Below are 12,385 nucleotides of genomic sequence, written 5' to 3'. Positions count from 1 at the left end.
TTGTCATACTGAACACGCGGATTCATCTGAATCCTGCCCATAACACATCAGATGCAAAGCTTCAGGCAAATCATGTGACCTTACCAAAATCTTGCAATTGAAGATGCTTCGGATAAGTGCACCGGTTACATTCATGTAACCATGACATTTTATCTTACACCATTATCTAATAATCTCATCTGAAGGTGTCTCATCACGAGAGTAGCAGAACTGGCAGTCTAGCTGAAGTGGGCAAATGCTTAAGCAACTTTTTAGTGCATTTTAATAGGATTCAGTTTCTATAAATGATTGTTATATTTTGGTAATGGCAAGGTCACAGGGTTATACACAATGACATGAATCTATAGTCACACCAACGGAGAACAAGGGCTGCCTGAGTGAGGCTGAAGTAATTTTTAGAAATTCATTGTCAAAGTGTATTATTATGGGTAGAATCTAGGTCACGTCCTCCAGAGATAACTGCGCTCTTTACAAAATGGCAAATTAGATTGACATAATCATAACCTATAGATATACAGTACAGTATGGATATACATCAATTGAAGCTACTGCAATTTTATGTGAATGCTGTCAGAGTTGAAGAGTTGGCTTGAAATGTCAAGGCAGAATTGGCAGAATTCAAGGCAGAATTAAGTCTGGCGATATTAAATTTGGATACATTTGTGATGGTATTAAAGTATTTCTAGATGTATTTGTCTTCATAGAAATATGGAGTGAAAACTGTGTTCATCATCACCTTACCTGAAAATGTCTCTGGTAGTGTAAAATGGAAATATATGCATGGTATTTGCATCATAAGAGAACGTTCAGACACCGTCACAACTTAACTTAAGTTGCATTTATTTGCAACGTTGTCAGCTTTCAACCTGAATCAATTGTGATGAGGTAAAAAGTGTCTCTATCAAGTGAATAATTAGACTGAATTCATGAGGAAAAAAATCAATGACAGGTGGTAGAAAGTGTTGTCTTTTGAATTCGGTCTCTTTTTTCTTAAAAATCCCAAAGAGAAATGCGAGAATTCACCTGGCATTAGTTGTGAGGTACAAGTTTGAATAATGTTTAAAGCAGTTGCTGCGTAAATATTTCCATAACGGAATAAAGAATGAAGGAACCATTTTCTCGCACAAACCTGCACAGTGCGTTCCTGGGCCAGCTTTCATTGCTAGGTTGTGGAAAGGCCTAGATAGCACGTATCTGTTATACAGCATTACCTTAAAAGTGATACTTCACCCAAAAATACCTGGGTGAAAATTCGATCATCATTTACTCACCTTTGAGTTGTTCCAAATCGGTGTAAATTTCTTCTTTCTGATGAACAGAGCATGGTGACCATCTGAGCACCCCAGCTCCAGCTCTGGCAATTCCATCCCCACGCAAGAGCGAAAATGGACTACTTGTCACATTAATGCAATCGTCTCGGTTACGTCTGTAACCTCGGTTCCCTGATGGAGGGAACGAGACGTTGTGAGAGACTGACTGGGGTTTGATCTTGAGAACCTACCTTCTCCGAGATAATTAATTAATAAAACGCCAATGGGCTTGGCGAATGGCACGCGCACGCCAGTCTCCGCCCCGTGCATACGGGTATAAAGGAAGATGGCGGCGGTCATTCACTCACCCTTTGTACTGAGGAACCTGAGAGGGCACTCCCGTTCACTGCAGTGATTCGGTGCAGCGTTGTGGCATGAAGTCACAACGTCTCGTTCCCTCCATCAGGGAACCGAGGTTACAGACGTAACCGAGACGTTCCCCTTCAGTCGGTCTCTCGACGTTGTGAGAGACTGACTGGGGATCAATCTTAAACGCCACAGCGCTTGCACCGATATCACGACCTCTAGCGGAGCGACCCTGACTGGGCTAGCGAGTCCCAGAGTGCTACCGCGAGACGTAATCTTCCAGTCATATAGTATTGGTCATACCGAGAAGCCTCTACTGACGGCCTCACGGACAGTGGCGTACGCCTCTAGTAGCGAGGAGCTGTCCGGAGCCGAACACTGGGGAAACACTGCTCTCCTTTTAGAAGAGTGTGCTACGGAGGCCACATCCTACCCGGAGGGGAGGTACATGTGGAGACATGACATGGTCTCCCCGGCGGGGAGAACAACATGCGGAACGGTGTTAGCCCGAATAGGGGGACAATCCAGGTGGGATTACCACCGGCGGGGAGGTCACAGATTCACCAATCGGGAAATCCTGAGTGAGGAATTCAACACACGGGACGACCCAAAGGGGAGTCACTACGTATGGGGCACTAGTCCTAATACAGGGGTCTGCCTGAGCAGGGATGACTCTACCTGTAACGGACCTGGTTCTAACAGACGGCTCCGCCCAGTCTGTTACCAAGTGCAATGCTTAGTGATGGATGGAATGCCTATACTTCGCCCGAGAGGGGAAAGTAGGTAGGCTACAATAGCGCACTAGTCTCACCTGGTGAGGGGAGAAGGCGCTTTCGCAGGCGTACGCCCAAACCAGGAGCCCACCCTAAACGTTGGCGGCGTTTAAGGGATGTGCTGCAACTGGTTCCACGTGGAGATTGTAAAATCTCGTGAAGGTACTGGGCGTAGCCCAACCCGCAGTTCTACAAATGTCTGCCAGAGAGGCGCCCTGTGCCAGTGCCCACGAGTGGAGTGGGCTCTCACTGCCAGCGGGCACGGCGATCCTGGGATTGGTACCCAGTGCGCCACTTCTGTTTGGAGACAGCCCCCCCCGGGTGCCGTCTCCCAGAACAGACAAAGAGCTGCTCAGAGCTTCTGAGGCTCTGTGTGCGGTCCAGACCGAGGCGCAGCGCGCGTACTGGACACAACACATAGAAAGGTTGGGTCTTCCTCTCCGGAGGGGAGCGCCTGCAGGTTCACCACCTGGTCCCGGAAGGGAGTAGTGGGAAGCTTGGGCACGTCGTCGGGATAGGATCTCAGGACCACGTGAGAATTACCGATCCCGAGTTCCAGGCACCTTTGGGACACAGAGAATGCCTGTAGGTCCCCCACCCTCTTGATGGAGGTGAGCGCCACAAAGAGTGCATCTTTCATCCGACTGAGGAAGATTGGCAATACTTAGGGGCTCACCAGGGCCGTACCAAGGCCCTGTAGGACCACATTAGGGTCCCAAGAGGGTACGGAGCGTGGCCAGGGTGGACACACCCCTCTCGCGCTCCTGAGGAACCTGGTGACCAGGTTGTGCTGACGGGGATACTTACCTGCGGGTCAGCACTGATCCGATCAGGCAACTCCGCGGGTTCTCCTCCCAGGGAGAACACCAGGACAATTGGCGCCACTTATAAGCGTATGACCGCCTAGAGGCGGGGCTCTAGCCTGTAAGACAGTCTCCCGGACCGCTAACGGGCAAGCCCTCGTCCCGTCCAGGGGCCAGGCATGGAGGTTCCAGAGGCCTGCGTTGGGGTGCCACAACGTGCCCTTCCCCTGCAACGGAAGGTCCTTCGTCAGGGGAATGGGCCAGGGGGGGCTGTCGTCAGATCTACCAGATCCGAGAGCCAGGTCTGGTTGGGCCAGTATGGCACCACTCACCAGAACCTGATGCCCCTTTCTCTGACCTTGCACAGGACCTGTGCAAGGAGGCTCACTGGGGGGAAGGCGTACTTCCGCTTGTCCCGCGGCCAGCTGTGTGCTAGGGCATCCGTGCCGAGGGGACCCTCGGTCTGGGAATACCATAGCGGGTAATGGGTGGAGTCCGGGGAGGCAACAGGTCCACCTGTGCCTGCCGAACCGCTTCCCACATGAGCCGGGCTGCACGGGGATGGAGTCGCCACTCTCCGTGGGGAGTACACTGTCGAGAGAGCGCATCGGCTGTCTGGTTCAGGTTGCCCAGAAGAAACGTGGCCCGCAGGGATTCACCTGCTGACTCCCAAGGAGGAGGCGTCGGGCGAGTTGTGATAACTGCGGTGAGCGTATGCCGCCTTGCGATTGATGTACGCTACGGCAGTCGTGCTGTCCAACCGGACTAGCACGTGTTTGTCCTGCACGAGGGGCTGGAGCCTCCTCAGTGCCAGAAGGACTGCCAACAACTCTAGGCAGTTGATATGCCAACGCAGTCGGGGACCTGTCCACCGACCCGATACTGCGTGCCCACTTGCACACCGCACCCCACCCTTGCAGGGAGGCGTCTGTCGTTCCCACGACACGCCTCGAAACCTGTCCGAGCGGGACCCCCGCTCGGAGAAAAGGTCAAGTCTGACCAGGGTAAGACAGTGCGAAGGCACTGAGGCGTCACCGTAATCCGCCTGGTGCCGGCGTGCCACGCCGTCCAGGGAACCCGACTCTGTAGCCAGTGCTGAAGCGGCCGCATGTGCATCAACCCGAGAGGGTTTACCCCCGTCGAGGACGGCATGTGCCCCAGGAGCCTCTGAAAATTCTTCAGCGGCGTCGAGGGATTCTGACTGATCAACCTCAGACAACGCAGCACTGACTGTGCACGCTCGTTGGTGAGACGTGCTGACATACGGACAGAGTCTAGTTCCATACCGAGGTAAGAGGTGCTCTGCGCGGGGGAGAGCTTGCTCTTCTCCTGGTTGACCCGGAGGCCTAGACGGTCTAGGTGCCGAAGCACAAGGTCCCTGTGCGTGCACAACACATCTCGCGAGTGTGCCAAGATAAGCCAGTCGTCAAGATAGTTTAGCACTCGCACGCCTTGCTCCCTGACAGGAGCTAAGGCAGCCTCCACTTGTTTGAAAAAACACGTGGAGACAGGGCCAGACCGAATGGCAGGACCCTGTACTGATACGCCCTTCCCTCGAACGCGAACCGTAGAAACGGCCGGTGTCGGGGGAGAATAGAGACGTGAAAGTACCCGTCCTTCAGGTCGATCGCCACGAACCAATCCTGGTGACGTACCGAGACCAGGATGCGCCTCTGCGTCAGCACTCTGAACGGCAGCTTGTGCAGGTGCTTGTTCAGGTGCCGCAGATCCAAAAATGGGCCGCAGCCCCCCGCCCTTTTTTGGGCACGATGAAGTATGTAAAACTCGTACGACATCTCGGTTATAGGGACGGGTTCGACCGCACCCTTCGCCAGAAGGGCGGCGACCTCCTGCCGAAGTACGGAAGCATTCTCTCCTCGCCCCGAGGTGTACAGAATGCCACGAAACTTGGGGGGGGCGCCTGGCGAATTGGATCGAGTAACCGAGACGGACCGTCCTCTCTATCCAGTGTGACGGGCTGGTGCGCTACCAAGCGCCCAAGAACCGTGACAACGGGACCAGAAGGACAATCTGCCTCACCGTGCCGGGGGAGGCTGGTTCGGTGGCTGACAGTACGGTCACCTCGCACAGGGGGGACCCCCAGGGAGGTTGACGGCTCTGTATGTTTACCTGCTTCAGGCGGCCCAACGCAGTGTCCGGAGGAGATTGCGGTCGGCGGCCCGATCCATCCCATACACCGTCTGGACGAGAGTGTTGTGGAGGAAAACCCAGGGGAGATTTGTCTCTTTGAGAGTATGTGGGCGCCGGACCCTGAAAAGGGCCCAGACTCAATGGAACGCGGCAGGCAGCGTCCTTTTCCGATCCGGCATTGGAAAGGCCGGGATTCGGGCCCAGTAAAGTCTCCCCCTGGTTCGTCCCGTCAGGGCCGCTTAAAGAACCTCTTGGCGGGCTGCTGACGGGGAACAGATGCCCTCTTCCGCGGGGGTCCACCTCTGGTGGGTCGTCCTCTGGGAGGTTCCTTAACCGGAGGGCCGCCGCGGGAGGGCAGGGCTGCTGGGAACCAGACTGTGCCCGAGACCATGCCGACCTGTTGGCGGGCACGTTGGCGCGTGGCAGGATCTGTTCGATCGCCTCAGTCTGCCAGACCGCGGAGAACTGCCGTCCTCCGCGGTATCACCAAGCAGCCCTGCTTGCGAGATGGGCGCATCCAGAACCGACGTTCTGGGCGCCGCTCACCTGCGCAAGACTAAGCCACAGATGCCTCTCTTGGACCACCATTGTGGACATCGACCGACCCAGTGCACGTGCCGTGGCCTTCGTCGCTCGTAGCGCGCGGTCTGTGGCAGTAAGTAGCTCTCATACGAGTTGGGTCGAACTTCCCGCCGTCCAAATCCTTCAGGACTTACCTGAAAAACCCGGAGGACCGCCATGGCGTGGAGAGCGGAGGCGGTTCGTCCAGCAGCACTGCAAGTCTTCGACGAGTGTCGAAGAGCTTACGTGCTCTGGACGGGAGTCTAGGTCTAGCCCCCCCAAGTGGCAGCTGTCTGCGGGCACAAGTGGCCCGCGACTGCACGCTCCACGCGGGGAACGTCAACATAGACTCTAGCCGCCCCACCAACCAGGGAAGTCACAGCCACAGAGCCCTCCGGCCTGAAACGCGCCAAAAGGAGCGCATTCCAGGACTTGGCGAGCTCGTCATGCACCTCCGGGAAAAATGGTAACGGAGCGGGGCGTGGCTTTTGACCACGCCCCCGAAACCGCGCATCTAGCCGCGAGCGTTCCGGCGAGGATGTTGTTACACCCTGCAACCCGATGCACGCGGCTGCCCGGGACAGCATGGCCGACATCTTAGCCTGAGTCTCCTCCGGAGCTCTCTTCCGCATCCGATGCCAGCAGGCAGCTGTCCGACGCAGCGACAGAGATAGCGTCATCATCCGTGTGCGAAGTCTTACCACTATGAGACGGCCGTCTGCCGCTCGTAGGGGACGAACCAGGTGAGCGTGAAGGGGTATAGATGGTCCGCGAGCGTGAAGCTGACGGAGCGACATCTATCGCGTCCCTAAATCACCCCCGCCGCTCGCCAAAGCGGTCAACCTCGCCGAAACGGCAGCTGAACACGCCTGGGAAACAGACGGGGTGGTGGCAGCGCTCGAAAGAACGTAGCCAACCGTGACCGCAACACCCTGATTGCTATGTCCGCACACACGGGACATTGCATCAGTGAAAACCTGCCTCAGCATGCTTGAGCCCCAAGCAAGTGACACAGGAATCATGGCCGTCAGACTCCGGGATGAGTCTGTCGCACCCAAGGATACAGCTACGAAACATGCTCGTAGCCGGAGGGACTTACCTCTTAAGGTCTGTAGCCTTCTGCCGAAACGCCCAGGGGAAGTCCACTGAAAGGAGAAGTCCGCTGCTCCGCATCATAAATCCAGCAGGTTTTTCTCGAAGTCGAGTATCGCGTGTAGCATCAGCAAACACACAGGTTCCGAAGAACAAAGGATGAGTGAATGACCGCCGCCATCTTCCTTTATACCCGTATGCACGGGGCGGAGACTGGCGTGCGCGTGCCATTCGCCAAGCCCATTGGCGTTTTATTAATTAATTATCTCGGAGAAGGTAGGTTCTCAAGATCAAACCCCAGTCAGTCTCTCACAACGTCGAGAGACCGACTGAAGGGGAAGCTAAGTTTAAACAATGCTAAATTTCAGTACTTCGTATTTAATGCTAAACTTACCTCACATGAGAGCAGTTTATATTACATTACGTTACATTATGCCATTTAAACTTTCCCTGCTTATAACATTACTCTGTTTATTGATATCGATCACAAAATAATACCAAATTAGACCTAAACTGTTTCTACAATTGTCATTTTTCTAATTCACAACTAATAAGCTCTCACTATTTTTCATAAACATTTACTCAGTATCTTTTAATCAAAGTCACTGAGTGCCGCTGTGACACGTCAGCGGGGACCTGGCCATCCAGGCTGAGACTGCTCTCTTCCAAGGTTTTTTCCTCCATTTATTTAACATTGGAGTTTGGGTTCCTGGTCACAGGGCCGTGTTGGCTTGCTCACCGGCAGACTGCAATTATTATATATTATTTGCTAGCTGTGCTGTGTTTGAACTTTTCTGTGTTATTTTGTTTTTCTTATTTTCTCCTGTAAAGCTGCTTTGGAACAATACATATTGTAAAAAGCGCTGTATAAATAAATTGAATTGTTTTAACATTTTACGTTTGGTATCTGTTGAGATCTGCATTATTACAAACATCTTTCTCTGTGTTCATCAGAAGAAAGACATATATACACATTTTGAACAACTCGAAGGCGAGTAAATGATGACAGATTTTTTAATTTTTGGGTGAAGTATCCCTTTAAGTGATCACAAATTCTTAAACTTAATTGTGCTTAGATATTTTAAGATAAGAACCATGATATCATCATCCATTTTTAACACAAACCATGAGGACTTCATCAAAATGCTATATAAGTTTGAATAAATACCAATCGTAGTATTCCGATTACATTAAATGCATTTAAAAGTAAAACGCTGAATTTAAAGACAGCCAAAAAATGAAAGAACATAGCATCATATTTTAATTACAATAAAGCGCATTCTATTACAATGGGATTTATTATGTAAATCCATCATGGCGCACAAAAATATCTGCAGATGACGGTTTACAAACAGGTTAAAGTTTTAATCCACGATTTGTTAATCTCTGTTAGTGGTCCAACGCAAATTGAATTGAAATAAAGGATCAACCAGCTCTAAACTCTGTTTACTTTAATCCTCCTGCAACCCATCCTAAGTGTGCTCAGCTGCATCTAAATATATTCTGTTTCTATCATTCCTGATCTCATGGCACTATTAACAGAAAATGTACGTAAACATCTCTTTCTTAAATTATGTGATGTTAATAGCTGGCAAAAAGGCATCCTCAGTTAGAGTTGACTTAAGCGCCTCAGCCCATGCCGAGTGTAGTCCGTGATAAATAAACTTTTTTTTTCAGTCAATAAGACTCACAAAACCGTCTCGGTTACGTACACTGTAAAACTTTTCTGTAAATTTACAGGCAATTTCTAACAGTATTGTACTGTATTTATATAAAACAGTTTGAGACTGTATATTTAACAGAATGGCTGTAAATGTACAGTATTATTCTGTTTTCAGCACGCAAAATTTGTAATACAGTATCGGGCTGTGAATGCTTTGCATTGTGGGATTGATTTCCTTCGCGCTCAATTTTTTTAAATGTGAGCACACATCTGTTGCCGCTGAAGCACTTAATTTGTTATTCATATGAACAACATAAGCTTAACGCTACATAGGCTACTTTATGAACACATGCTAGTCGTTTCGTCGTGATTCTTTTTTTTTTATTTGAGCAGCGAGTTCGCCTTTTAATCTACAGCTGCCTGTGACATTACAACTTTGAGAGACTACCTGTGAAAATTAGATGATAATGCCGCAAGAAGATTGGGGAAATACATTTTGTCCGTGTCGAAGAGAAATGAAGTTGGTAGCAGATGGATTCTTTGACTGAGCATTGACACGGTAAGACACAGTTGTTTTATTCGATTACATTTCTGAACTGTTAGCACCAGTGGACTGATTTTGGGAACAATAGTGTTACGTTAATCAAGAATATTTTGGATCGGTGTGTTAATCCTGTCGTTTATGACGATTGAACATAAGATATCGAAATTATAATGCCAAAGATAAATTGCTGTCTTTCGGCGCGATGTGATTCAACTTAGCTTAGCCATGTAACACACGTAGGTTAAAACACGAGTGAATAGTTCAGTCTGTTCTCATCTATTCACCAATGAACTTTGTGATATATTTTGAAAGGTAAACATGTATCATGCCATTCGCACGACCTGCGTTTGATTTTCGATTCATTTTTAATTTCAGGCTGAGTCATCTGATGAAGATCGTCTGAGTGCTAACGTAAGTTCTTAGCCTTAAAGTTATAATTCACTTGTTCACAACAATGATGTGGTGTCAGTTCTGTGATAGTCCATTTGAATCGATCTTATCATACTGCCAGCTCATGAATATACATAGTCATGTTCCTAATGCTAATTATAAATGTGGTATTCCTGGTTTCCCCAGCAGATTCAAAAAGTTTGCTGCTTTTAAGGCTCGATCAGGGATCACAAAAAGAGGGACACAGATACATCTGCTGAGCAATAAAGAGGTAATGCTTTAACTTTAGTCTGTGACATTGGTGTCTGTCAGGAAAGATGTAGTGATTTGAAAAACTTCATTTTACACCTGAGGTCTCTATCAAAGAAGGCACCAGAGTGTCTTGCCCATTTAAGTGTAATAAAAGCTATTCTTTTGTGTCAACACTGACCTCACATATATCCAGGTATCACTGCAACTCCTCTGCAGATAGGCTTCTTTATAATTTACTACATTTAAACTTTTCAGTACAGAGGCAACATGGTGAGTATGCAATGTGACTGAAGACTCAAATGCAATGTCTGATTCGTTTATTGATTGGGATGATGGTGAAGATCAGTTACGTATTGCACTATTGCCAGATAATGCAAATGAAATGCTGTTTTTATAGAATATTTATCTCAAATTGCAGGCATAGCACATTCTCCCATCATCTGTAATTCAGTCGGTAATTGAGGGGCTGCAGGACATCTATATTACCCAGTCTCATTTGCTAGGGTAAGTGAAAAATTAACTACACTTGGAATTTCTGAAAATGATATCAAGAATGATGTAGACATTATGTCTACAACATCGAGAATTCTTATGTTGTTCTAAAACTGATGATCTTTTTCAGATGTGTAATACCCATGCACTACACACTGATAAGAGGAGAAAGTCTTTCTTAAAAGCCAATTTCAAGTATGTTGAACCTGTCCCCATCTGCCTTGGTAAAAATTTATCTGGCAAGGAAAGCTTTGCTAAGTACATTCCCACTATGCAAAGTTTAGAAGCTTTGTTATTCTGTAAATCAGTTATAGAACAACATAAAAATTCACGATCTGAAATTAAAGCAAACGGTGTCCTCTGCGATGTATTGGATGGCAGTTATGTCGATTCTATAATTCTTGCTGTTTACATGACACTTGGAAACATGTTGCCTCACTGCAGGTCAGGAATTGACCACATGCAGCTAGTTAATTTTGGTGTGATAACATTATCCAGACAATTTCTTGAAAGACATCTGATTGAGAAAGAGAGAGACAGAGATATCTAGAAATAGGCATAATCATCATAATAATTTGTTTCTGTTCTGTCTTGTAGACGCTTTCTTGACATCAACCCGGAGCGTGGATCAAAAGCCAAAAAGGGGAAAGTGACTTAAAAGAAGACTGGCCAAGTTGTGCAAAAAAAGGACACTACTGTGAACCCACAGGTTTCCTCTCTTCCGAGAACTTACAGACTTTAAATGGAACTTTGTTTAGACACTTCCACTATCCACTGTAAATGGACTTAAAGGAAGTAAGGCATTGTTAATGATGTACTGTTAATTGCAATACAAAAATAGTAGCATGCACTTGATTGATAATGTTCTGCTAATTGTAAACGGTTCTGTCAATTTATTTCGTACAGCTGACATTTCAGCCAAAATGTGTTTAAATGGGATTTCTCTGGCCTTTGCATCAGAAATAAACATTTTATATTCTAAGACTATTGTTTTCTATTTTCATTTGAGACTACTGATATGGAAGTAAATTCTTGATTTAAGGAAAAAGATATTCTGTGTAGAAAACAATTGATTGCAATATATAACACGTTGTAATATGTCAAATTAAATGGCATAACAGTATAATACTTTATACAGTCATAGTTCTGTAAAAATACAGTAATTTGCTGGCAACCCAGCTGAAAGAATGTAAATTAAAAGTGTAAATATTTACAGCACACACTGTAAAAAAGATACAATTACAGCATGATACTGTATCTGGCAACTACAGTACAACACTGTAAATACTTTTTACAGTTGTGGTTCTGTAAAAATACAGAATGTGGCTGGCAACCCAGCTGCCAGTATTTTACTGTAAATTTACAGGGAAAAGTTTAACAGTGTATGTAACCTCCGTTCCCTGATGGAGGGAACGAGACGTTGTGTCGACAGAATGGGGTTTGACTTGAGAACCTACCTTCTCTGACTGACTTGAACAGGCCAATGAAAATTGGCGAATGAAATTTGCATGCCGGACTCCGCCCCCTGATATCCGGGTATAAAAGGGAGCCGGCGTGCCGCATTCATTCACCTTTTGTGCTGAGGAGCCTGAGGATCTTGCCCCGACTGCTGCAGCGGGCGGCCAGTGTTGTGGCATGAAGAACACAACGTCTCGTTCCCTCCATCAGGGAACGGAGGTTACATACGTAACCGAGACGTTCCCTTTCTGTCGGTCTCTCGACGTTGTGTCGACAGAATGGGGTTCCTCGGAAAACGCCACAGCGCTGTGCCGCGTCACAATTCCTCGCGAAGCGACGCTGACTGGCCTGGGCGTGTCAGACGTGAGCGCTTAGCATGAATTGCAACCTTCCAGCGGAAGGGAAGGAGTCCAGAGCTTTCAAAAAAGATGGGAGCCCCTTCCACCGGCCGTCACGGATGGCGGCCTAGTTCTCTTAACAGCGAGAAGCCGCCCGGCACCGTAAGGCCACTGGGAAGCGTCATTCCCCCCTGAGGGAACGCGCTACGGAGACCACTTCCTACCGCAGGGAGGAGCTTTAGTGGAGACTCA

At 48.3% G+C, this 12,385-nt stretch overlaps 1 long non-coding RNA gene across 1 annotated transcript; it reads left to right on the top strand.

The window, feature by feature from the left end:
* The first annotated feature begins 8,882 nt into the window (after nt 1-8,882).
* LOC306907990 lies at nt 8,883-11,316 on the top strand. Its single transcript, XR_013787961.1, has 5 exons — nt 8,883-9,218; nt 9,579-9,614; nt 9,783-9,864; nt 10,264-10,349; nt 10,935-11,316. It is a non-coding gene; the product is annotated as an uncharacterized lncRNA (long non-coding RNA).
* Nucleotides 11,317-12,385: the final 1,069 nt, after the last annotated feature.

The sequence above is a fragment of the Barbatula barbatula genome (genome assembly GCF_947034865.1).
Source record: "Barbatula barbatula genome assembly, chromosome: 18".
NCBI lineage: Eukaryota > Metazoa > Chordata > Actinopteri > Cypriniformes > Nemacheilidae > Barbatula > Barbatula barbatula.
Note: the sequence above shows the minus strand (reverse complement) of the source record. Positions and strands in the feature narration are given on the sequence as shown.